Consider the following 23099-nt stretch of genomic DNA (forward strand, 5'->3'; position numbering starts at 1 on the left):
AACATATTCCACGCTCCATTTTTCTCTTTTCAATATTATAACAAGGCATATTTTGTTATTGTCTTCCCTACTTAACACTCAAAACTATTCAATGCATTCTTTAGTATTGAAATGTGCATTGTGAATGATTTATAGGTATGTTATAATCCTTTGTGATGGCAAGGAATTTGCACATGCTCCAAGCCAAGAAAATTTATATGAAACATGCAAGTGGCTACAGTTACAAGACAAGCACAGAACATAATTTGATCAAACTTTTTAAGGACCGGCAGGTCACACATTTCTGTAGTGGTATTGTTTTGAATGGCTATACAATCCCGACCATCACTCCTATTACACTCAGTACAACCATATCCTCTTGTTTTTTCTTGTTTCCATTTACAGTGAGAAAGATAAAAATGGGGGTAATGAATGGATAAGTGGAGCTGGATGTTCCTATAAGTAAAGCATGGGAAATATTCAAAACCAATGAGCTCATTAAGAAAGTGAACCCTACTTTCCTTGCCAATGCCAAATATCTCAAAGGGGACAAATCCCCAGGTAGCATTATATTGTTCAATCTTAGATTAGGTAAAGTTTGTTTTGTTTCTGTTTTTTTTATCAAAACAAAAACAACACACACAACAATACAAAGAAAACAACTTGTAAAGATTCTTGGTGGGTCTGGGGGTAAAAAATAGAATGCTCACATGTGACAATTATTTTAAAGTCTTCTTCAACTTTTGTATGACAAATTATTAGCAGTTTTATTGGGGATTAAAATGATCACCTGATAAGCTACAACAAGGTGGATTACAATGCAGGAATTTCCAATTCCCACCCATCAATATGGGTTGTAAAATCCAAGGCATGTGAGAAGGTTTCCAAGCATGGTTTCCAAAGGATGTAGAGTTTGCACAACCTACAAGCATATAGAAGGGAGTGGTGAGAGTGGTGACTATGTTGCTTTTTTCATGAATCATGGCTCCCCATGGTGGACAAAAGAGGGTAAGATTCAATGACCTATATATAGTGTGGAAATTTAACTATAAGCTCCTTGTGTGTGAAACTACATTTGGTCCATATATGAGAGCATCATTCCTCAATTAATGTAAATAATGGTTGGGTGAATACTTGCATAACTATATAAAAAAAAAAAACAATAGGATAGAGAAAACAACTTGTAAATACTTTTTGTTGGTTTAAGGGAAACAAATAAAATGCTCATTTGTCATAATTCTTTTAAAGTCTTCTTTCAAATTTTGTATGACAAATTATTATCAATTTCACTGGATATTGAAATGATCTCATGATAAGTGCCAACCAGGTGGATTAAAAAGTAGACATTTCCAATTTCCACCAACTAATATGGGTTGTAAAATACAAATCTCGTGAGAAGGTTTCCAGGAGCATGGTTTCCGAAAGCTACATACCATACACAACCTATAGGCATATAGAAGAGAGTGGTGAGTACCATTCCAAGAGCTATTGCATTTATTTGTGAATCATGGAAATCAAAGTTGTAAAAATCATAAGATAGGTCCTTCATACCCAGAAAAAGAGGTTAAGACTCAATTACGCACATCATGGAAATTTAATTGTATGCTTCTTGTATATGAAACTGTATTCGATCCATGTATTATAGCACCACTCCTCAATGAATGCAAATAAGGGTTGGGTGCAAATACCTACATAAATATCAAACAACAAATACAAGAAGGCAGAGAAAACAACCTATAAATATTCTTGGATGTTTGAAGGGAAAAAAATAGAATTCTCACCTATGATGATACTTTTAAAGCCTTCTTCAACTTTTGCATGACAAATTATTAGCATTTTATTTAGAAATTTAAATGATCATGCAATAAGCCCCAACGAGGTGGATTATAATGTTGATATTTCCAATGTCTACAAACCAATATGGGTTGTAAAATCCAAATCCCGTGAGAATGTTTCTAGGAGCATGTTTTTCAAAGGTTGCATAGCCTACAGAACCTACAAGAGTATAAAAGAGAGTGGTGACTACCATCCCAACGGTTAATTCATTTTTCACGATTTTGTTCTTTGTTGGTGTTGTTTTTATATTAGGGTTGTAAAATCAGAAGCCTATGATAAGGATTCCATGAACATGGATTTCGAAGGTTGCATAGCCTACACAACCTATAGGAAAATAAAATAGGCATATAAAAGAGAGTGGTGACTACCATTCCAAGAGTTTATTCCTTTTTCACGATTTTGTTCTTTGTTGGGGTTGTTCTTATATTAGGGGTTGTAGAATTCAAAGCCTATGAGAAGGCTTCCATGATCATGGTTTTCAAAGGTTGCATAGCATACACAACCTATAGACATATAAAAGAGAGTGGTAACTACCATTCCAAGAGTTGTTGCTTTTTTCATGGTTTCATTCTCTACTAGTGGTGAATTTTATAGTATTATGCGAATTCATGCATGTTGGTCTCATATTTTCCATGTTGTGCATTAGAATCTCAATCACAATTGAAAAGTAATAAATGACTATTCAATGTTGCTTATTTTAATTAAGTTTTAATTAAACACAAATTACCAAGTTTGTAAAAAATTTCATTATTAATATGACAATTTCAAAATCCATAAACAAAAACAATAAATTATTCGATCAGTTGATGTGGTTGACATTAATTACTAGAATTGTTGGGTGAAGAATATTGTTAACTATAAGATATCGATGATGATACTTATGAATCTCAAGTTGAGATGGTGTGGTATCATTTATGCTCATACAATGAGAATTTTAGAGATATCATGATAAACAAGTGTTGCGGAGTAGGTTAGTCCCTGCCGCTCAAGTTAGAATTTATGCTTTAGGAAAAATTGCATAAAAAATTATAAACTACATTGATCAATGCTAAATTAATAGTGACTAATAGACAAATCAAATCCTATAGTCTTTCTTTGGCAAGAAGTAATAAATTGAGATGTGAAGTGGATAAATTAATGGCTTGCTCGAGCACATGGACTTGCATAAACTTTGGTAGATGGTAACCACTAGTAAGTCTACAAATTGACAATTTTACTTCTACATAAATGTTGAGGAAAACATAAATAATGGTGGGAAGTAACTCCTGACAAGAATATTTATTTACATTTTAATCCTCCATTTTTAATGCAAATACTTTCTTAAATTATGGTGAGAAGTAATTGATGGTAAATATGTTATTTACCTGAGTATGAGTTATTTTCAAGGATTTTATTTTTGGATAGCTTTCTTGCAAAGCTTAAGAATAAAAATTCACTACAAACATATCTAAAACTCATGCATGAATATTGCAACCATATCCATAAATTATGGCATAAAATATGTGAGACAACTATCCACATGGCATTATATTGTCCAAAGGCTACAATAATACCTTAACATTATGGTTCAATCAGATGCTTGAAAAACAATTTTCTCAATAATATTGAAAAAATAAATATTTACTTTTCAAAATTAAACATTATAAATTGCATAAGTTAATGCTAAATTAATAATGGTCAACAGGTAAATCAATTGCTAGAGTCCTACCTTGACAAGTGTTATGGGAAGATTTTCCTGGGGCTAGGGTTCATAGCCCCAACAAAGTGGAAGATAAAAATTAGTAAATGAACTCAAACAAACATGAAAATCACTTTGAATCCCCAAGATAGGTGATTAGTACTCACAAGTGGGTCCTACATTTGATGTAGATCCCACAGGGTACAAACCCTTATCTCTTGCTCCAAACACTAGTAGAAAATGGCCAATTAGTTACTAAAACCATGACTAAAATTTGCATATAAATGACCATTTTTCAGCCGGTGACCAGTGGTAGCTAATTTACACTATCTTATAACATGACCAACTTTTAGTCATTTTTATCTTAGTCATTAATTGATTGTCTCAATTTTATCATCTAGTAGTATATTTAGTCATAAATTTGGTCATTAATTTAGTCTTTGATTTAGTCATTAATTGTCACAATTAATGACCAAATATACAACAAAATATATTACTATGTGATCATTCAAGAAAACCAATTAATGACTAAAACGTTGGTCGTGTTATAAGATACTGTAAATTAGCTACTATAGTCATATATATGCAAATTTTAGTCGTCGTTTGAAACCAATTAATGACCAAAGAAATATGACTAATTTTTGTCATGTTATAAGATATTGTAAGTTAGTTACTAATAGTTGTATATATGCAAGATTTAGTTGTCATTTTTAATGAAAAATTAATCATTTGCAGTAGTATTTTATATTTTTTTGTAGTTTCATATTCATTATATAAACGACTAATTTAGTAGTTTATATTCATTTCATTTATTTTCATTAATAATCATTATAAACGACTAATTCAGTCATATATTCATTTTATTTGTGTTCATCTTTAATCAATATAAACTACTAATTCAGTAGTTTTAGATTTATTTTATGTGTTCATTATTAATCAACATAAATTAATTAGTATGATTTTGTTACTAAATAAAGAAAAAACATCATACAATGTGCACTGGTTCATCTAATATGAAAATTCAAAATTACATATGTTAGTTAAAATACTAAAAAATATCAAGTGCAACTATAAATAATTTCAACCACATAAATTATATTATATGAAATGTCAAGTATTACAATATGAGTTTCCAACTTAACATTGGTTGGACTACAATTTACACATGAAATGTTGTTTCATCACTACAAAACAGTCATTGTAGGTGAATTCACCAACTATGAATACTTGAACATCAATTTCTATGTGTGTGTCTTATGTGGGATATTGGCTTTAAGCGTATCACTAGACCGGTTCTCTTCTCCCTCTTTTTGTTTTTGTCGCTCCAATGTTAGTGTTCTCCTCTTTCTTCAAATCATGTTGCTTACCATCAATACTGAGTTACTTTTCTAAAAACAAAACAAGATACAATGCAGAGTGTAATACATGAAAGACAATGAACACTATAATATAAACGAATGTAGACTATAAAGGATTTATATTACATATACCTTAGCATCAACAATGTTAAAGTCATTCTTCCCCATAAAAGCAAGAAACTCAAACAAGTTTTCTTTAGTTGAGCAATAGTGGCCACTATGTGGCTAGATGACCTGTATAAACAAATAAATGTCACCATAGAAAATAACACCTTAGTAATTTAGTATTTAACCTTCAGGGAAAGCTTAGGCACAATCAAGCCAACTAAGTTACATGGTAAAAAGCTCAAGCTGTAAATAGCTTGTGAAAACAAATAATATGAGGTGTGATGTTTAATCCTTGTCATTTTATTCGCAACAACAGTTTGTTCTCTAATGCATGAACTTGGTCAAGTATATAAAAAACATGTGCTCAAATAACAACATGAAAGTAAATTTTTCTAATAGCCATGAAAATATTTCAACACAAAACAATTAAAAGGATTTCAATCAATATCGTGTAATACTAATTTCATCTTCAAGCTTTGGTTGTTGTTTAAACGGACATAATACCAAGTATTTTCAATTTCATAGTTAAAATACAAATCAAAATCAAAATAAACATTCAAAATACAATCAAACAATAAAGAGAGGATATCATGGAATGGACATTGCAATTATAAAAAAATTGTTTACTTGTCCATCGATATCTTATCAGGCATTCCTAAAACATTTGCTTTCCCAAAATAACCATGAGGTGAAAGAATCACAACATTAAAAACCATAGGAATAATTACTAGAAAATTTTCCAAAGTCGATGGCTGAAGTGCCTGAAGGATCTCCAACAACAAATGAATGATATCCAAGGCATGATCTCTATATTTTCTCCCCATCCTTTTTCCAATCACATTTCATGTAACCTGCCCCCACTAGAGTCAAGTAACAATCAAATGAAGGCATTGACATTTGTTTTTATCTTTCATATGTATAAAATTTGAATATAATTTGTTTTGGGAACATATTAATTTGTATTTAAAGCCTTCCTGTCATGAGAATGTATCAATCAAGTAGGACATCAGAAAAATTGACCTTAATGAGGTCCTCTAGCAATTTCTACAGTATCAATATTTGTTTTGCTGTGATATCTTGGATAGAAAAAAGAACATATCTACAAAAGAAAAACCATATATTACTTATGTTCAAACTATGTATATGGTGTATTCTTAGGTAACTTTTAAGATGTCCCCCTCCCTTTAACAAAACGGATTTTATCTTGGTTAAATTCTATATCCTTTCATTCTGCATCAATTTCTGCAAGATAAATGCCACACATTATTATTTCCCATTTCTCAACATGATAGATATGATAAATTGAAAGTCACATAAAAGCAAGAGAAAACCATTTTCTAACCAAAACAAACAAACAAATAATGCCTCTAATAAACTTCACACCTCAGAAACTTAGACTAAAGGTGATATTCTTTGAATCATCTTTAGGTCATATTTAATGGGATATTCGTATGTTTACCATGATGTCAATTTGGTGCTAAGAGAAATATATAAATCCAGGTTATTATGAGTGAAATTCAATCATAATTCAAAAAAATAATGTCATTACAAGGTATGGAGAGAGAAACATCTTCATAACTAGGATTCTCTATTTTAGTTTGGTTTGATTTGAGTTGGTATTTGAATATATAGTTTTCTCTAAAGACGTGAAATAAAAAGATGAGAATCAAAATAACCCTGCGAATTTTTAATTAATTCATATTATATATCTCTAAAACAGTCAGGTCATCCTTCTCTTCTATTTGATAGAGATTTATTGGCATAGAATAATAATGAATAAACTATCAAACACAATGATTCAATATATTAACCAAGGAAAGAAAAATGACATGGCTTTGGTATTTGTGTGCTCGAAGGAAATCCAACAATGGTTGCGTGCTTTCTTTATCATGAAATAGTATTGAAGACAAATGTTGGTTCTGAAATTGAACTCCATTACCAATAGGATATGGCCATGTTGGGTAAGGAAAGGATGAATTGAAGGGCTCAAGGTCTAGCTCCAATACATAGTTATCATTTTCACTACAAAATACAAAGATGTCATCATTTGCTTTTCCATGTACAAAGAAAATTGAGTTTGTATTTGTGCACTTGTGATAGTATATGAAAAAGAGAGCACTATTGGAAATCAAAGTGTGTCATCCCATCATCCAACCTAATAGAAAACATATATATTCAGTTGCTGACTACAATGGAAATCAAATGTAAAACCCACTCAACTTGTTATTCACATGACATATATGTAATGAACTAGTAGAATAGAAGCATGCTAACTCATAAACATGAGATGATAAAAAAGAATAATGGAACATTGTTTCCTGCCACATAATTGGCATGAACAAAATTTCCATAGGATCCATCCAAAAAATGAGAAGAACTTATGGCAAAAGAACATATCATTAGTGTTTTTTTACCTTTTTAACACATGTAACCTAGGGAAGTAGAGGAGGCCAAATGTAGCAGGATTCCAATTGTGTGGGATATAAAAACAGAAATGTGGGAAAACAAATCATGTATGAAGATCAAGCGCCTTATTGGTCATCAGTTAGCAAGGAGGCTAGTAATTTTTACTTGTAAAAAAAATATCATAATTAATGTAATGACTGTGTGGATCATTTTGTGAATTTCCTCACATTTATATTATGGCGTCCTTTCAAGAGAGAGTGATGAAAGTACTCCAGGTTTGGTCAGTTTGGTTTCTCTTTTCAGATGCTTATGTGAATGGACTGAGAGCTACCTTTCTTCGGTCTGGAAATTCAGGTGTCCCTCCTTTTCATTCAATATGTGGAGATGCCCCATCATTGAAGGACCTTGATAGTTCTGAAGCTAATCTTACAGACATAACATACAGATCTGGTCCAAATAAAGATGTTTCTCTGGCAATTAGAGAGGGAGCAACAACTCGAGAATTGTTTAGTATTCCTCTTATGGAGCTTGAAAGATAGTGTAAGAAAAATGGTTTATCTATTTATGGTGGTAGGGAGGTAATTGTTTTCCAATTTCTTAGCTTAGAAGAAGCAGAGAAGCATAAGAACCAAGATCAAGATGAGGATGTCAGGTATGGGTATAACTTTGCAATCAGAGGGAAGCATGCAAGAGAAACTGATGCTTATTTAAAACTGGGAGGGGGAAGGTGGAGCACGGGTGAAGAAAGAAAATCCATACTTGATGATGATACGGACTATACATCCTTATCATCATCTAGGATTTTTTTTTAGGAAGAATCATATTTATGGTCATGGGTTGAGGAACGTGAATTAGTGGATGCCTATTGTAGTGGAACTTTACCAAACAATATTGGTGTGGTGATGGTAATGTCATGTGATGTGCCCCCAAAATTTCAAAATATTCTAGGAAATGTCAAGGAAAATTGCTTTCTCTACTCCTTAACTCATATTTCACCCCATCAGCATTTTGATAGACAAATTATCAAGATCATAGAATGATATTCTCTTTAATGAGGGAGTCTAAGGGCTAACAGTTTAACGATATGATCATTTTTTTTTTTAAACAGACAGTCTTATCTGACTTGCAAGGACTTGGGTGTCAAACTTATTTCTGAGCCAATGTTATTCACATGTCAAAATTTTGAGTGTGACTTGGGTTGAGCTTGATTGAGAGGAGTTTGCTTAATATTGTTTAGTCAAGGAAAAGAATCAAATTCAGATTCCAATTGAATTATGATTCATGAAGCATAGTAATAGAGTTGGTGAGCTTAATAGGGCTCATCATTGTCGTGATGTGTTACATTCGAATGTCATGAAGGCATGAATTTCAAAAGGCTGAGATGTGATATAAATCTTGGGAAATTTTGACCAAATAAATAACCCAAACCTGAGAAATTTTAACCAAATACATAACCCAAACCTTAAACCTGGTAGTGTGAAATCCATTTTTTGAAGTGTGGCTACAAAATACAAATTTATTATATACTTTTAAAAATTAACATATAAATAATTTATAAAAGAAAGGCATTTTGATGTTAATCAAATGTCAAACCGGATAACAATTCAAGTGATAACCCACAATAACAATTCAAAATTGATAGGGCGTATTGGAAAAATGTTCAAATCTCATTGGAACCATTCTAATCCTATAGGCTGCTCATCTAAAGAAATCGAAAATGTTACCTTACGTTGTCGGAACCAGCGCAAACAATGAATGTTAAACAAAATGAAAATGGGGCAAAATGTCACATACCCACTCCATGAGGCTGCCATATGCTTCCATACTTGATGCTGCCCAAGACTAAGCAGGTCATTCAACTGGTATCCACATCCTCATATCCACAGTATAATTCATCCTTGTATCCACATACAACCTACATTGGCAATACCCTTCCGTAAAGAAAAAAATAAAAGAAAATGAAGCTAGAAAGCCTTTTGACTGGTCAACGGTTTAAAGATTTTGAAGCCTGTATTTGAAAAGAAAATTCTCATACCAATATCCTTCCTTGCTTTGAAACTCTATTCAAATAAATCAGTTCTTCTAAAAACTTTACATATTGTGGATCATCATGATTCAAGTCATCAATTAAATGGAGTTCCATCATCTCTAAAGCAGGGTGCTCTAAAGAAAGCAACCTAATACACTGATTTCCCTATCATGAAATTCAGTTATGTCTACATAAACATGTACCGTATGGAGATGAAAGAGTGGGGATTTGAGACATTGAGGTATGGGATATTTTGCAAGTTCCTGCATTGCATTTCAAAATCGAAATAAGCCAACTCTACACTCATTTACAAGGTAAAAGACATAAAAATTCATTATGAGAATCATCGAAAAATACCATGGAAGAATTTTATGGTGTTTTCACATCTTATAGCAAGTTAAATTTTTTAATTTAGGTACTGTAGAATTTCATTAAGTGATATATATGAAACAAAGTTGTTACTTGGTTTTGTTTCATATCTATTGGATATACTGAATTTGCAAACATGACATAATAATGAACCAAAACATAATAGTCAACCTAAGCTACATCAATATATGTTTCGTACAAAAAAAAATGATGTTATACCCTAACAACTAGGTAGAAAATGCAAACATTACAAAATATGGAAACATGTTGTTCATTGCACATGTAAAAGAAAAGTAGAAATTTTGATCTTACGAAGATAAAGTTGTCATCCATTAACAAACCTTGGAGCTTAGGAAGTCTCTCGAACAAAAAGTTGAGAAGACACATATTTCTTTAAGAAAAGGGCCAACACATATGACCAATGCCTTTAATGATTTAAAGCTCCCCATCATCTCAATCAATATGTCCACAGAGAAATTGTATGCATTATCAAGACAAGGGTCCATTTCCAGTATGGTCAAATTACTTTCATGCTGCATATTGAGTCTCAATATAGAGCATGAAATCTCTTGAAACAATATCCCATCCACTCTCAAATCTTTTATCATGTATGCCCTTGCATACACATACAAGAAAACCTGCATTTACAATGGTTTATCTTTTATCCACATACAACCTGCATTTACACTCGTTTCACTGTAAAGCATTGAAAGTAATAATAAAATCCAAACTTACATGGTCGTAGTTTGAAGCAATGTGATTGAAGAGGTTTTGTCTGTATCTAGCGGCTATTTGACACAAATTCAGTGATTCCTCTAAACACAAGGAGTGCATAGAAGGTCGAATACTGATGATCCGATATTCTGTATGGTTTGGCTAGTCGAGTGGGGCGTCTGATCAAATTGGATGAGCATACAACTAAGATTTAAAAGGGGTCCTATGCAAGTTCTTTTAAATGATATCACTTGGAAGCTTCAACATAGTACTCAGTATCATCATATAGAGGACCACCCAAAAACAAACCATTTGATCCTGTCGAAGTTTGAAGAACCAAGTCACCCTTTTTTAGAAGGCCATTGCTACTGTCATTTTGAGAAATTATTTTAATGTCAAAACATGGGATTGCTGGCAGCACTGACCCTGAATGTACTTTCCTGGGTGCCCCACAAAAGCAGGAATAGCAGGTTGGCACCCATCAGTTTTAACAACAACGTGTTGACTTCTTGGATAAAACAATATCTTTTCAAATTTATTTTTCTCACTAGCATTCCTTTTATCTCTTGGAAGAAAGAGTAGTTCATATTCAAGATTGGCCGAGTGAGTGTACTGATATACAACAATGTTTCTTGGTCCATTAGCACTTGAAACAAGTTTGACATCATTGATCATATCTATAAATTCACCCTCCTTTTTCCATATGTCTACAATAATGCTTCGAGACAACTCATTTGCTTCGGGATAAGAACTTGAATCAACATGTATTTCACCACTCAGTAGATATTTTTCACTAGTCAAATATATAGGCTTATGGTTCAATACATTGAATTATAATGAAGACATTCCAAAAAAATGCAAGAGTTCAAGAAATGGAGCATGTGCACACTAGGAGCTTCTAAGAAGATTTGCTACCATCCTTTCTCAATCAACAAATTCATGGGTTCTTAATTTGGCTGTACGATGTAAGAAGCCACATGATGAGTAGACATAATATGCAACCAATAGCATTTTTGGATAAACACTATCTCTAAATGATCAAAAACACCAACATTGACATCAATAACCTTTCTCTCCCAACACCAATCATCATCCCAGTCTAAAAAATTAGAAGAAGGTCCATGTTTTACCTCAAGACACCATGCACCAGGTAAGACTTTCTCAAATATGAAGTCACTGCTCTCATTTGTTAAACTTAAAGAGTTCAACTTCTCTGAACCAAGAGTTCAACGACTAGAGAAGTAAGTGATGTAGAAACCGAGGAGTCACATCCTTCCTTTCATATCATTGATCCATGGATATCAACAAGGGCCTTTATAAATTCAATGCCAAGTATTGGTCCAGTTACTGTCACATCAATATGTGATGGTGAAAATTGAAGACTAGAATCACATTTTGTTGTTGTGGTCAATGGGGATATTTGATATTCACCTGGTTAAACCTCGAAGTAGAGGTTTCCCATATCATCAATCCTCTTTACTTGAGGCTTAAAATTATTTGGCATGTGTGTCAAGCCAACCTGACACTTGCTAGAATAGCCATCTGTCACTAATTTTAGGCCACCACAAATATTATAATGTGTTTCTTCTATCTCTAGGATTGAAGGCATGTTTGGCAGAACCATGAAATTCTCCAAACTGCTAAAATCGAAGTGATCCTTCTTAGCCTTGATTGTGTAGCATGTTGATGTTACCTGATCAAGACTCTAATATCCCTGGACACTTGTTGTATCTCTTTCTCATCAATCAACTAATATCTTAACACCTTCAACACCGACACCTATAGAAGTCACGACAAGTCCTCCAAATGAGAAACCTATGACTCGAAATGGATGAGATATATTAACATGAACCTCTATAGATAGAGGTGAAACATAAAATATTGTATTCTCACCCTTGTAGAATGGCAACAACCTGTATTTTCCACATGGAATAAAATTAAAAGCAAATTTCCCATTTGCATCAGATATTGCATGATAAAGCACTTTATTTGACCAAAGAGCTACTCTAGAACCCTAAGGGCACTTCACCTCATGAACATCATCTGAATAAAGGTATACATGAAAACTTAAAACAGGGTTACCCTCATAAACAACCAAGACATCAATATCATAACTAGGGGCAAAAAAGATGTCATCTACTACCAGATTTCAAAATCCCAACTCCATCTTTGGAGAGCCTCTTTGCACAATTATTAAGAGGACATGAGAATCATGTATTTGAAAGAGAATATTATATAAAATATACTCTATAAACCTCAATCGTTGTACCTCATGCGTATCACCATCCTAGATAGGTTTGAAATTAGGTATGACATTGTATCTTCTTCTTCTGTTTAAAAATTAGCTCATAGAGCCTGCTCTTTCCACTTCTTCACATTTGATTTCATGGAGGGCTACTGTGTCATCTAGACACTCATCCTTAAGGAATAACTCTAAAATATTTAAGTGGACAGAGTCAATGTTGGGAATATTTAGCAGCAAGGACTTTAGTTTCGACGGTTTCTCCGAGCCCTTTTCATGGCGCACAAACAAACAGAAGCGCATGTCAACACTTTCTACATTTTATTTCCTAATATCTTCATAGTGTAATATTTTAGGTTGAAAACATTAGGCTGCTATAACCAATTGAAATTATCACGTGCGTGCTTGACAGATATTTGGTCACTGAACTTTATGCAAAGGATGCTTTCTCCAAACTTATTTTGCATATCAAACGAAGGCAAAGAGTGAGAAAAATATCACAGCCTTTCCTTTCTGAAAAAAATTGTAGTGGGATTTGATGACTTGATATTTGTATACTGATGTAGGATTAACAAAATTTATGTATTCTTGATGGGAAGAAACTAACCTATATTTACTTGGAGTAATATTTGTAAACTTGTAACTTTCTCCTTGTGACGTAAACACAACACTAATGAGGTCTTGGTGGGTGGAAATGATTTCAACCTTCGCATTGGCAGGACCTCCATTTATCTTAGGACAACTTGTTCCTTCAACAATCCCCAACACTCTCCCAGAAATAGTGAACCCAGTGAAGTGAAAATTGATATCTTCATTGCTATTGCAACCATTGTGATTCACTGATACATATTCACCCTTTTAAGACATATTCACGAAGTCCCGGAATATGAATACTTTTCCACTTGATATTTTTAACATCAAATCCGAAACTATCTCGTTCATCTCGAGAGAGCTCTTGAAAGAGTTTTTCAGAATTGGAGATATTGAATCTGCACAAATATATTAAAAAAAGTTATTAATGTATGTTGCATGATTACCAATCAAAATTTTTAAAACAATACAACACCAACAAATTTGTATTTCATCTCCATTGCAGATTCACCTTCCTTCATAGAATGCATATGGCTCGTAGATCTTTGCGCTTCAATTGTTGTAACATATATTTTGTAAATGATCTTAATGACCCTCGCTTAAACAATGCGAGGTTGTAAAACAATGCCTTTATATTGCCCATTATCAAGGAAGGATAATCTATAACCGGTAGGGTTTACCACGAAATTGCCCAAAACCCCAAATTTACTACAGTTTAAATTATTAAATTATTAAGTTATTAGTAATTCAAAATTTAAATAAAATAATTGCAAATCTCTTTACTCTCTTTGAAAATAGAAAAAAATTATTTTAACTTTAAATTAATTGAAATTTATTTTATTTTAATTAATATAAAATTGTTTTTTGTTATTTATATGTATTTTTCAAAGTTATTTCTAATTTTAGATTAAAAATAAAATAATTAAAATAATTGCAAATCTCTTTACTCTCTTTGAAAATAGAAAAAAAATGATTTTAACTTTCAATTAATTGAAATTTATTTTATTTTAATTAATATAAAATTGTTTTTTGTTATTTATATGTATTTTTCAAAGTTATTTGTAATTTTAGATTAAAAATAAAATAATTATTTTATTTTAAAATTGAGGAAATTACAAATATTTTTGAAAGTAACTTTTCATTCAAATAATAATTCTTTACTTTCAATTACATAAATTGATATAAAACTAGCTTGGATCTATCTTAATTTTGGATTTACCAAGGGTAGAGGGGATCAAATCTCTTTTCACTTTAAAAAAGTTTGTATATAAAGAGATTTTATCCCTTTGGCACTTGGTAAATTAAGAGTAAGATGATTTAATTATTAATTATAATTATAATTATTAATTTTATATTTCACTTTACTTATTTTATTTTATAATTTACCCAATTTTAATTTTCTTAACATTTTTCACATTAAATTTTATTTTACCAAGTTTCCTCAAATTAGATATTAAAATTGATTTTCAAATAAAATAAATTGGTTATATTTTTTAATATGAGAAAGTAGTTTTAATTTGCCCCATGGTGTAGATCAGTTGATGATAGAATGGGTTGTTAAGGCATTTCTTATGATGTTATTGGTTTAAACTTGGATTAGTGCCAGATGTGAGGTAATGTGGGTACACTTGGAAGTGAATGTGGTAGTGGATACAAACTAGCTATAGTTGTATATTGTCTCATATACAAAAAAATAACAATAATGATAATCATCTTATTTTCTAAATTCAGGGAAAATTTTAAGAACCCCCCCTAAATTTATAAATATAATAAATGGGCGAATCTCCATGGTATATAGGAAAAATGGAAGGCGATTTTATCAATAATATAATATGTATATATAATTTTTTGGCGAATCTCTCACCAGGCATGGCGAATATTTTACTCAATTATAAAATCTTGTAAGATCTTGGCGAGTCTTTCACTAAATAATAAAACTTTGTAAAGTCCTAGTGAATCTTAGCATAGGCTACATGTTGGTTTAATTCCCCCATTTAAATAGGCTACATTCCAGGTGAATACCATGGGTCAATACCATGTGCCATTTTGATGAATACCATGGGTCAATACCATGTGCCATTTTGGTGAATACCATGGGTCAATACCATGTGCCATTTTTATTTTTATTAATTCTAATATTAGGGTTAATAATGGTTTTTTGCATGGTATTAATAACAATCTAGTCCATGGTATTTGTCCCATAGTATTTTGGCCATAGGTTTCACCTAAATATAACCCATTTTTGAGTGTTCGTAAATATAAGGTGACTTATGGAGTAAATATAAAAAAATGTTTTATTTGTTTACCATACCTCTCGTTTATTTGTATTTTTATTAATTTACCATACCTCTTTTACAAATATGGTATTTGGCCCATAGGATTCACTTAAATAAAACCTCCTTCTTGAGCCTTCATAAATATAACGAGGGTTATGGACTAAATATAAAAAGAGGTTTTATTTATTTACGATACGTCTAGTTTATTTATATTTTTATTGATTTACCATACCTTCTGAGTAAGTATAAAAAGATGTTTTATTTATTTACCATACCTCCACTTTACTTATATTTTTATTTTTTACACCCTTACATGTATATAAGGTGACTTATGGAGTAAATATAAAAAATGTTTTATTTATTTACCATACCTCTCATTTATTTATGTTTTTATTAATTTACCATACCTCTTTTATAAATATGGTATTTGGCCCATAGGATTCACTTAAATAAAACCTATTCTTGAAAATGGGCGAATGGATTCACTTAAATAAAACCTATTCTTGAAAATGGGCGAATGGAAGGTTGTAAGTCCTAATTTCAAGGGCTAAATTTACCTTTTTTACCCTCTCCCTTAAAATAAGGTGGGCTATTTGAGGTGATTTGTAAAAATGTACTATGATACAAAATATTCGCCCACTAAAAATTTAAAACCCCTTAATTTCGCCAAAGGGCGAACATTCGCCCCTAAAATTATCCTTGTCTAAATTTTATTGAATTAATTATTTATCAAAATTAGATGTTATTAAAAGCACATGATTTTATTGGAAGTAGTTTAGGTGATGGAAATAAAGGAAACTAATCTTCTTGTAATCATTTTCTAAATTGTTTCTCCACCCAAATATTCTCATAGAAAAGAACAGTTTTGACCCCACCCAGAATGCCTAAAAGAAAACTCTCAAGCAAGCCACCCAATGTCACCTTGGTGGCCTTTTCTCACTCTTTAGACTACAAGAAGGATATCCTTTTCTAGGGGGGAATCCTTAAAGATCAAAGATTGAGCTAAGCTAGGTCATTGATTGCGTTATGGGGGTAGATCTCACGTAAACATGTAAAAGTAAATGTAAATGTGTAATGTTTAACATTTAACATTTAACATTTTTAATCTAATGTCGGCCCTATTAATCTATCAATCTAATTATTATTATATATAAACAAAATATTAATGTAAAATATAAAGAGGTTTACAAACACTCAAAAAAGAGGTATGGTAAATAAATAAAACCTTTTTTCATATTTACTCCAAAGGTATGGTAAATAAATAAAGCCTCTTATTATATTTATTCCATAAAGCTCTTTTTATTTAACAAAACTAAAAAATGAGGTTTTATTTAAGAGCATATGGGCCAAATACCATGGGACAAATAATTATTAATACCATGGGCCAAATACCATATTTATAAAAGAGGTATGATAAATAAATAAATATAAAAGAGGTATAAAGAAGTATGGTAAATAAATAAAACCTTTTTTTATATTTACTCCATAAATCTATTTATACTTACTAACATTCAAAAAAGAGGTTTTATTTAGGTGAAGCCTATTTGCCAAATTATTATTAATACCATGCAAAAATAACATTAGTAATCCTAATATTCAATGTGTTGATTATTATTAAACGCCTCCAGAAAAATCTTTAGAGCGAGGGTTTCGGTCTACAATATGAATACTTTCACAAACTCTGGCGGAGGGCAGTGCCCTGTTTGCAGAGCTCCGGAGGCGTGGGCTTGCCTTGGCCCAAAAAATGAGGCGCACGGGGACCAATGGGTCCCCTTCATACAAACAAGCAATGATGGATAAAGGAAAGGCCCCACTGGAAGTAGTGCAGATCTCTAGATCTGAAAATGTAAGAAAAGATGAGCTGAGCAAGAAGAAAAATGATGGTGGGCAAACCAAGGAAACCCAAAGTCAAAAACAGACAAATGGAATCAAGATTCTAGAGGGAAAGACAACGGGGACCCCAATCCCAAGTAGGAACCACAAGGAGAAGAAGGAAAAAATAAAAAAATTGTGGGAACCGAGGCCCTGCCCCAGCACGGCCTAGATCTGGAGGGATCTGCCATAGCAACAAGAAAATAGGAGGACCTGGGGCACTGCAAGCCCAAAATGACAGTTGTTATCACTGACCCCAAAATGCAAGCTTACAGAGACCATATGTCAATACATGCAGTGATCTGTAAGTTCATGGGATTTTGGCCTATGGAAAAAGCCCTCTGTTTTTGGATCAAGCAACAATGGAAGCCTAAGGGAGATGTCAGGTTACACCTGGGGGCCAAAGGGTTCTTCACTATTTTCTTTGCGAACCTAGAAGATAGGGATCACATTTTTGATGGAGGACCGTATTTCTATGCCTCAGCAGGCCTCTATATGAGACCCTGGAAACCAAACTTTGCACCAGAACAGGAAACATTCACGCATGTACCTGTTTGGATTCGCCTATTCTCTCTCCCCATTGATTACTGGAGACCTGCAGTGTTGGAACAAATAGGCAACAAACTGGGAACCTTCATCCAAGCCTCGGAGGCCACCCTGCAAAAAAGGTACACCTCTTGTGCAAGAATATGTGTTGAAATGGATGTTTCAGGTGCACTACATGAAGGTCTATGGCTAGAATTTAGAGATGAAGTCTTCTTTCAAGCCATAGATTATGAACAAATCCCCTTTCGGTGTCGGAAGTGCCACGAACATGGACACCTGTTTAGGGAATGCCCAATGAATAAGCCAACTAAGAAAGCCAAGGAAAACACAGGCAAGGATCAGGAAGGTTTTTCCCGTCCAAATGGGAGACAATGGGCCAATCGGAAAAACCAACCCAAAACAGGCACCTCCATCAAAGGAACTGTCAATGCCTTTGAAGTTCTTGGGTCTGGAACAGTTTCAACCGAAAATCCCCAAGTACTAGACCTAACGTAGGAAATCCAGGATGTTCCTTCACAGGAAGCCCAAGATCCCAATCCAGATCCGACAAATGAGATCCTACAAGGTCCTGAGTTGGCAAAAGACTTAGAAGGAGATGCGGAAATGACCGCCAGTGAAATAGGAACAGAGGATATGGAACTCAGTGACATACTAGAGAGGGAAGGCATGGATCTCAATACCATGGTAGAGCAATGGAAGCAGAAAGGAATGGAACATATCCCAGAGGAGGAAGTAGACAGAGTCAATTTTCTCTTCCTAACAAGGCAAGATGAAAAACTAAAAGGGCAGAAAAGAGGCTTTGGCACCACAAAGGGTCTGGGTGTCAAGGCCCAAGGTTTACACCAAACAAACCACAATGCCAAACACAGGAAAAAGAGAGGCTGACGAACAAACAACAAAGCACTCCACGAGCTAGGTCAGATGCTCCTCAACTCAGGTAAGATGAAAGCCCTTGAGGCTTTCACGTTCTCCTCTTAAACCTTGTTAATTATGAATATTCTTTCATGGAATGCTAGAGGGCTAAACAACCAAAGAAAACAAAGACTTCTGAGGAAGAAAGTCAAAAATGAAAATCCTGACATGATTTTTTTACAAGAAACCAAGTGCTCCAGCCAGAAAATGAAAGGAATAAGCAGAAATTTAGGAAAAAGAATGGAATACACGGAAGTGGAAGGGAATGGAATGGAGGGAGGCCTGGCCACTTTCTGGAATCCCCACTCCCTCCATCTTATAAGTGCAGAGGCTTCCAGATCATACATTTCCCTGGAAATGCAAATCATAGGGGAATCCAACACATACCTGTGCACTAATATCTACAGCCCCCAAAGACTAGAGGATAAACTGTTGATGCTAGATCGCCTCTCCAAGATGCAACGTAGACACTCCACTGCTAAAGCCATCTATGGAGGAGATTTCAACATGATTACCTCGCTGGCAGAAAAGAAAGGAGGGGTAAGAACTCTGAACAGAGATGCAGAGGCATTCAATAGCTTCATCAGAGCAGCAAATCTTGTTGATATCCTCCCCAAAAATGGGTTATACACCTGGAATAACAAAAGAGGAGGAGAAAGGCAGATCACCTCCAGACTTGACCATTTTCTTATAGCAGAAGCCATCCTCCTTGAGGGGGTCACTGTGGAATTGGACATTATTCCTTGTGGAGGTTCTAATCATTGGCCCATCATCCTGGATGTAGCCATCCTCGGCACTTCGAAAAACAAACCTTTTAGGTTTGAGAAATTTTGGTTGGGCCATCCAGATTTCACTTCTAAAATCAAACATTAGTGGCATGAGCCGCTAGACACCAGAGGCACCAAAATGTATCGGCTCCAAGCCAGATTAAAGCACCTCAAAGCTCGGCTTCGATCCTAGAACCAAGAGGTCTTTGGGAATATTTTCAAAGACAAACAAGCCTTGGAGGAACAGATGGCACAGATCCATACAGAATGGCTCAAAGGGGACATCACCCAGGATTCCATTAGCACTGAGCGAGTCCTCATGTAGAAATGGAATGAAAGATGCCAACAGGAGGAAATATTATGGAGACAAAAGTCTTGCATACAATGGCTCAAAGAAGGGGAAAAAACACCAAGTTCTTCCATCGTTAAGCTATAGACTACAGGTGCACCAACAAAATCACCCGGTTGAAGGATGAGCAAGGTACTCCCCTCCACTCTCATCAGGATATTTCCTCCATCCTCACTGATCACTTTAGCCATATAGCAACGAAACCAGACATTGATAGGGAAGAGGCTATCAGGGAAGTCATGACTTCCATCCCAAGGTTAATTACTGAGGATCAGAATAAATCCTTAGACCGCCTTGTCACCATGGAGGAGGTGGAAGAAGCAGTGAAAGAGATGCCTAATGGTAAGGCACCAGGGCCGGATGGCTTCACCATTGATTTTTTCAAATCTTGCTAGGAAATTGTGCAGCTGGAAGTGTGGGAGGTGGTGGAAGATTCCCAAAAATCTTCCTTCATCCTCAAATCCGCCTTCATCACCCTTATTCCCAAAGAGGAGGCAACCTGTACCCCTTCGAAATTTCGGCCAATTGCTCTGTGCAATGTTCTTTATAAAATTATCTCCAAAGTAATGGCCAACAGACTGAAGCCAATTCTCCCTTTGATAATCTCAGAGGAGCAATTTGGCTACGTGGAAGGCAGATAGATCATGGATAATGTCTTTCTAGCATAGGAAATGGTTCACACTCTTCAATCCCAGAAAAAAGCAGGTATGATCATTCAGTTGGATCTCTCGAAATCTTATGACAATGTCAGTTGGAAGTATCTAGAAGCCATTCTGGAAGCTTTCGGGTTTGCACAACGCTAGATCAACTGGATTCTAGCCTTAGTCAAATCCCCCAGCTTTTTTATTTTGGTCAATGGAGCTCCCACCTTCCCCTTTGCCACCTCTAGAGGCATTCGCCAAGGGGATTCCATTTCCCCTTTTCTTTTTGTCATATTGATGGAAGGCCTAAGTCGCATCATTAAAACTACAAAGGAAAGGAACAATATCAAGGGTCTTCAACCCCTGCCAACTTGCCTAGCCACTACTCATCAACAATCTATGGACGATACCATGCTTCATGGAACTCCAACAGTTTGGGAAGCCCAAGGTTTCAAAGCTATCCTTGATCTCTTCAGTCAAGCGACAGGTATGGACCTTAATTTGGATAAGTCATCCATTTTCTTTTTCAATACTCACTTAGAGATCCAGAAAAATATTACTGCTATCCTTGGGTTCAGAAGGAAAAACCTTCCCTCTAAGTATCTCGGGATCCCTCTCATTGATAAACCCTAGCAAAAGCTCCACTGGGAGAAACTGCTATCCAACCTCGAAGAACAAAGTAATCACTGGACTAATAGGGTCCTTAACTTCGCTGGCCAACTTGTCATGACTAAGGCTGTCCTACAAGTTATTCCTTAGTATATGCTCTCCATCCTTCTGGCTCCCAAAGGTGTTCTCCAAAAAATCAGAAACATTCAGAGAACCTTCCTATGGTCTGGAAAAGCTGACAAACAGAAATGGGCTCTAGTAGCATGGGAAAAACTTTGTAAACCCAAGATCCTGGGTGGTCTAGGGCTTCAAGACCTGGACACAGTAAACAAAGCCTGTGGTGCCAAGCTCTGGTGGAGATGGGTCAAGGAACCACAGACACCCTGGGCTAGGCTATGGAAAGCTAGGTATGTTGAAAACTGGCGCCCTCAGGATCTCATTAGAATGACTGACCCTCCAGTCAGATCCCCCATTTGGAACCTGGCATGGGCTAATCGGAACATCATACAAGATCACTGCTTTTGGGAAATCTGCAATGGTAGCATGAATCTCTTCTGGGAAGATGCTTGGAAACAACTTCCCAAGCTTGAGAGTCCTGATTATCTTCCCCTGCAGCATAGGTATCAGGAACAAGGAAAACTCAGGGTGAACCAATACTAGACTGGCAGTATCGCGGACGAGCAATGGAGACATTGGCACCCTAATACTCCCCCATAGGTAGATGTGATGCGAAACCTTCTCTTATCCTTGCACTCTTGTCTGGATAAGAGGAAGATCCATTACTCTTAGGATGAAGATCAACTAAGGTGGGGCAAACTTGATGGAGGCACCTTCAACCTAAAGGAAGCTAGACTTTACTTAGAACACAGGGATCTGGAAGAGAAAGTGATTTGGCACAATAATGTTTGGGATACCACCATTTGGCCGAAGATAAAGACTTTCTTATGGCTCCTAATGCATCGTAAGATCCTCACTTGGGAGAACCTGTGAAAAAAAGGCTTCATTGGTCCATCCCGATGTCCCCTCTGTGAAAAAGAAGAGGAGTCTATGAATCATCTCCTCAACAATTGCGAATGGACAAATAAACTATGGGTATGGATGGAGGATATCTTCAGACAAATAGATAGGAACAAAGAATTGGCGAACCAATTATTCTAGCTGCGACACTGTAAACATCCTATGGAGGCTAAGCCCTGGTTTTATAGTCTGGTCCACATGGAAAGAAAGAAATAGAAGAATTTTTCAGAGGGAATCTAGGCAGCTAGATACCATCAAAACAAACATCATATAAAATATGTGAGAAACTGCCCTTACCAGTAGTAAAGCAGAACAGGAAAACAGGTTTTCCACTAATGACAGGCGAATTCTACAGCTATTTTGCATGAGTGCTGCAACTGGCCTCAATTCTCTGGCGTAGAGACCTCAGCCCACTCCATCTTTGCTGTCCTGGAAACCTCCTATCCTGGGGTTCCACAAATTAAACTTTGATGGAGCCTCTCGGGGCAACCCTGGCCTAGCCAGCCTTGGAGGTGTCATACACAACGACAAAGGGGAAATTCTTCATATCTACAACAATTCTCTGGGGGAAGCCACTAACAATGAGGCAGAATTTGCAGCTCTGGAGTAGGGTTTGCAAATCCTAATCCGCCTGGGTAGTGGGGCAGCAATAGTGGAAGGATACTTGCTCTTATCCATTAATGCTATGAGGAAAATGCAAAATGGTTCGCGTTTTGAGAAGGTTACTAAGCACTAGCACCTTGCCATGGTCACCGCGCTCATCGCCAAACATCTCTCTGCTCTTAATGGAGTTGTTCTGC

At 34.9% G+C, this 23099-nt stretch overlaps 1 pseudogene; it reads left to right on the forward strand.

Moving 5' to 3' along the window:
* The first annotated feature begins 398 nt into the window (after positions 1-398).
* LOC149180991 (uncharacterized) overlaps positions 399-23099 on the forward strand; it is a 39960-nt pseudogene continuing 17259 nt past the window's right edge.

This window comes from Pinus tabuliformis, chromosome 3_2, assembly GCF_031772625.1.
Source record: "Pinus tabuliformis cultivar Carrire ecotype Pingquan chromosome 3_2, CPIR1, whole genome shotgun sequence".
NCBI lineage: Eukaryota > Viridiplantae > Streptophyta > Pinopsida > Pinales > Pinaceae > Pinus > Pinus tabuliformis.